The sequence below is a fragment of the Cryptomeria japonica genome, chromosome 3 (assembly GCF_030272615.1).
Source record: "Cryptomeria japonica chromosome 3, Sugi_1.0, whole genome shotgun sequence".
NCBI classification, from domain to species: Eukaryota; Viridiplantae; Streptophyta; class Pinopsida; order Cupressales; family Cupressaceae; genus Cryptomeria; species Cryptomeria japonica.
In genome coordinates this window covers 58,963,289-58,968,883 of record NC_081407.1, presented here as the reverse complement: position 1 = coordinate 58,968,883, position 5,595 = coordinate 58,963,289, and positions in this window count along the sequence as shown.

Below are 5,595 nucleotides of genomic sequence, written 5' to 3'. Positions count from 1 at the left end.
ATGGTGCAAACAATTCTCTTATTCTTATGACTTTATCTCTTATATCCTCAGGAACCTCAACTTCTTGTATTATCATAGTTGATACCGTCGAATCTTGAGCACTGACTATTTCTTCTTTCTTGACCGTTGATTCCTCTTTTTCTTTTCTACACTCTACTTTTGTTTGTTTAGTGTTTGCTTCATGTAATGTTAATGGCGATATCTTTTTTGAGCCTTTAGACTTAGAAACATGTTTTTGTTCTGATGTCTTTTTAGGATTGTATCCTTGTCCAGGCTTATCATGTGTGGATTTGGTTTGTAGCTGAATTGGTTCAGTAATACCTTCTTTTTGTTTGCCCAAAGGACCAGTACCTGAGTACCCCATGCGCTGAATCATTTTGTAACCACGACCATATTGGTTTGAGGAAATCTCACAATGTACTACCTCCTCATTTGGACTATCTTCCTTAAAGTGCCAGTTAAGCACAACATCCTCTTCTATTTCATCCGCCAAGGAGGTAGAAGACTGTATGAAGAGACCATCATATATAGTATTCAGAGCTGAAGTTTGTGTCCTCATAGCCTCTGATGGCTTGCCCAACTATTTTGGCAATGGAGGGAGAGAAACTAATGATAGTATCGGTTCTATCTTGTAGCCATCCATGCCGGTATCTGTAATCTTCAATCTCTTTTCTAAGTCTTTCATCAATGTTTCTGGATCTTCATTTGTAGAGGCTGCCCTATTATGAGGCACAAAAGTATCTGCACCTTTTGTCAATGCATTACAGATAACATTTGTATCAGTAGGAATACTGACTTCAGCTCCATTATAAGGAAACTTTAAGCATTGGTGATATGTTGATGGTACTGCCTTCATTTCATGGATCCATGGCTTGCCCAGTAATATATTGTATGACAATGGAATATCGACAACCTAGAAAAGGACATCTCTCTCTACCGGTCCCACTCTGATTGGTAATGATACCAGACCTTTAGAGGTCCTCTCATCTTCATGATAGGCTTTAATTGTTATTTTCTTGCCTGGATCAATGACATTTTCAGAGAATCTTAGTTGTGTAAGAAGATGATAAGTACAGATATTCAACCCTGCGCCTCCATCTATCAAAACACATTTAACTCTATGTTTGTGGATCATGGCTTCAATATGCAATGGCTGGTTATGTGGATGATTTAATGAATTGTCATCTTCTTCAGGGAAGGTCAGATGACCCACCATAGACTGAAACCAATCAATGTCTAAATCTTTTGGAACATTGGTATTGAGCAATGCTTTGTCTAGGATTTCCTTGTGAGCAGATCAGAGCTGTAGCAATTCAAAAATTGAAATTTGAGCATTTGTCTTTTTTAACTGTTCAACCACACTGTATCCAAAGGATGATGATGAGGTTAATCTTTTAAATTTATCTAAGGTTGATTCATTTTGTTTGTTTGGCAAGGCTGTTGGATTTGATGTTTCTTGAGCCGGGTTGGAAGAACTAGCTCCTTGGAGGGTAACTTTCTTTTGAGATCTAGTCAGAGCTTTTGCATATCATGATTCATTTGGTTTATCTTGAACTATAATCGCATTGCAATATTTTGAGTGTGAAGGTTCAATCATGTTGATAACGTTGTCTTGGCTGGCATAAGCATAATTTACCTTGGCACCTCCTTTGGTCTTTGAGGAATCACCTTGTTTGTAAGCAGGCAAAGGGTCTTTAAATGCTTTATGATCAGCATTGGTTGGATGATTCCCAACAACAACTTTACCAGTGTCTATGAGATCCTGAATCTCATGTTTTAGCTTCATGTAATTGTTTATGTTATGACCCTTATTCCGATGGAAGTCACAATATTCATTTTCTCTCCACCATCTTTGTTTGACATCTGGATCATATGATCTGGAGTTATCTGGTAGTGTTATCAAGTTGTTTTCCAATAGAGTTTTGAAAGCGAACTCATATGATTCTTCAAGAGGAGTAAAATCAAACTTAGGTTTGGAAAGCCAAGGCTTTTATTTGAACCTTTCCTTTGTTTTCTTTGGTGGATTCTCTGCTGTAATCTCAGCAGCTTTAAGTGCTTGTGTACCACTAGCCAGGTTGAATATTGTGGATTTTGAGTTGGTTTTGATAGTGTCTACTACCCCATCATTAACAACATTCTTGTTGTTGTCTTTGGCAAATTTCCAATACTTGTTCTTCTCTTTGGAGCTAGATCTTGTTTGTGTTTCTTTCCAAGGTGTGATATCCCCCTTCTTTATGAGCACATCTTCCATTCGAATGGCATTATCTACCATTTTGTTAAATGATGGATGTACCTACATTTGTGTGCTATATTTCAGTTCGGGGACCAAATTATTGACAAATATATCCATTTTCTCAGAGTCTGGAATAGGTCGTGGGTACCTAGAGAACATCCTCCTCCAGCATTGGAGAAAAGTAAGAAGAGGTTCCTCTGTTTTCTATTGAGTATTACAAAGGTCGATCATAGTCACTGGATGTCAAATTTTGTATGAGTATTGTGGTAAAAATAGTTGGATTAGTTCTTCGAATGTTTTTATTCCTTTGGGTAGACTTGAGAACCATTCCATTGCTTGACCCCCTAAACTCTTTGGGAAGAGATGCATGAGGTATGTTTGATCGTGCATGAATTCCATACAAGTAGCACTAAATTCCCTAACATGATCTTGAGGATCTGAGGTACCATCATATTTGTCAAATTTTGGGATTTCCACTCATGAAGGGAATAGAGGCATGTGTAGATTCTTGTCAAATGGAAAGTGACATATTGTTTCCAGAGAATATTGTTTCGGGGACTTGTCCTTATTCTTCAGCTCTGTGAGCTCTGTCATGCCCAAACTTTGGGCAAAACACAGACGACAATTTTTTTTTTTTAACTCACTAAATTTTATGCAACCATTATAAATAGTTGTAATAACTTAACAAGCTGTACCAATGAATTCTTAAATGATATTAAATACTATTATAACCATTACGATAACTCCTATTATCAAGTGGTTCGAATAAGAAATTTAAGAGTATTAATAAATTCACTCAAAAGTCCCTTTTATTTTAGTTGTGATTATTTATACATAATTAAATCCACTTCTTCTAATTAGCCATTAACATAAATACTTGGTTCAATATTAATTATTTATTAAATATCAAGTTTCCTCCATCCTGTTAATACCTCCCTCTTAATAACTAAATTTAAATACAACTTCTATTGATTCCACCCTAATACTATTTCAATTGCGTTGATATTATCGAATTGAGCAGTTTAAGTTGCCAAACCCCTTTATGATAATTAAATTGTCTGATAAAAGTACCCACTTGGATTAACAAGGTTCGCATGGGTTGATCCATTTTTTTTATTTCAGAGAAAATATTTTATGCCCCTACAACATCCTCTTAAATTAATTATTTAATTAACTATATTAAATTATTCCATTTATTTATAAAAACCATTTAGATCTCCAAAATGTAATTATAAAATTTAAATTCAAGTTGCTATGTATTACTTCTTGTCAACATCATCTATTAAGTGTTTCGTATTCGTAAATCACGTTAACTCTTGCTTTAAATTCAATTGTTAAACCTTTTTTTTTTTAAATATATTTATCCAAATATGGTAATTATAATGTTGCAGAGAAAATTCATTAGATTTTCCATTAAATTCCAAGTTAGCTTATGATAACCCAAAATTGACTTACCAATTTCATTAACATTCCCCACAAGATTAAAACTCCAAAAATAATTAGAATTTTACACATCCTTTTAAATTAGGCCCATTTGATTATATATAAAGAGCATAAATGTATATAAGTTGTAAAAATATTTAAACTAAAATTTGCCCTATTCATTATATAAAAATGTTTATATAACATTGATATAATATGAATGTTTAAAATAATCATTTACCTCATAGCCTATATATACTATCGTGTTTTAACTACATATTTTTCACATATATAAAATATTCATCTTCTAAAGAAAATACCTGTTCCCCATAACTTAACTAAACTATTTAATATTATTAAAACCCTAATTTCTTTATGCTTATAAAATAAACCCTAAAGCTAACCTAAAAATCCTTATGACTCCCTTTATTTTATATTAATATTTTTTTTTTGTTTGTGCGTAGGAGTGAAGGAGGGCTGAAAGATTTTCATGGAGGCCGAAGGGTTTTGGCGGAGCGGCGGCGGGTGTCCTCGGGGATGCCACTGTGGTCTTCCCCAGTGGCAGCGACCCCGAGCGTCGCACGCTGTGGAAACCACAGTGGCGGCATTCTAGGGCAGGCGCCGCTCACTATGGAAGCCACAGTGGTGGCGACCCTTGGGCCGCGTCGTTCCCCCCCCCCCCCCCCCCCCCCCCCCGTGCCCTGTTATATTATATATATATATATATATTTTTTTTTTATAAATATTTTTTTTTCTTTTATATATGTATAAATGTTTGCAGAAATAACCTTTTTTTAATAATTCTTTAAAATTATATGTATATATATATATTTAAATATATATACCTATATATCCATTAGAAGCTATTGAAAACTCAGGAAAATCTTTACTATGCAAAAAATGCTATTATTTTATATATTTTTTTTGAATCTTTTAAAACAGATTGATCAAAAAAATGCAGATTCTAAATCGATGTATATTTGTTTTATATATATGTATTTTTTTGAAAATTCGAAATTGCTCGAGTATGATATACACTATAGGATTTTTAAATTTATTTTCTACGATATCTAATTGACAGAATTTCATAGATTATACAACAACATATAAATGTGTTATTCTTTAATTTAGATTGACTTTTTAGCTTTATATTTTTATTCTCTGCAAATAAGAAAATGGTAGAACTAAATAAATTCAACAATAATAATATTAATCTAGGATTCAATTTTAAACATGGAGATATGCATGTGGATACAAACGGAGATTTTTTTTATTTCCTTAATTAAACATGCATGCAAGCATTAAAATTTTAAGAACAATACAAACTAATATCCAACAGAATCTTTTCATTTAAGCAATAATAAATTAACTGCAATAATGCATTTGTTTAAACAGATTTGGCATACAATATAGTTGATATTACAAAATGGGTGAAATACCCAACCTAGTCCCTCCTTTCTACTATATGGGAACTTGAAACCAAGTTAAAAACATTCCTTTCTAAATAATACAACATATAGTTTCCTGTTACAATTTTGCAATTTAGAGTAAATAAAAAAAAAGTCTATTACTCAATCTTTTTCTGCAACTGATTATAATCAGCAACTTCTACTTGTCCCTTTTCTTTCTTTTCAACAACCTGCAAATAATATCATAGGGTATGACCATGGAGTGCTCACCTCCTAGCCTAGGATAACTAGTAGCCACCCCCGAGCTCGGAGAACCAAACCCTAGATAGGTACACACATGCAAACACAAAAGACAAGAATATACACAAACTCAAACACAACCCCAACCCGGCTTCACTACACCACACATTTGTGATGACTGTTTCAAGGGTGGTAGTGGACCAAGTACCCTGAGGAGACTACAAGTATGGTAAAACATATAGCCACCTCATGGCAAACCAAATACATCAAGTGTAACAATCCCCACATTCC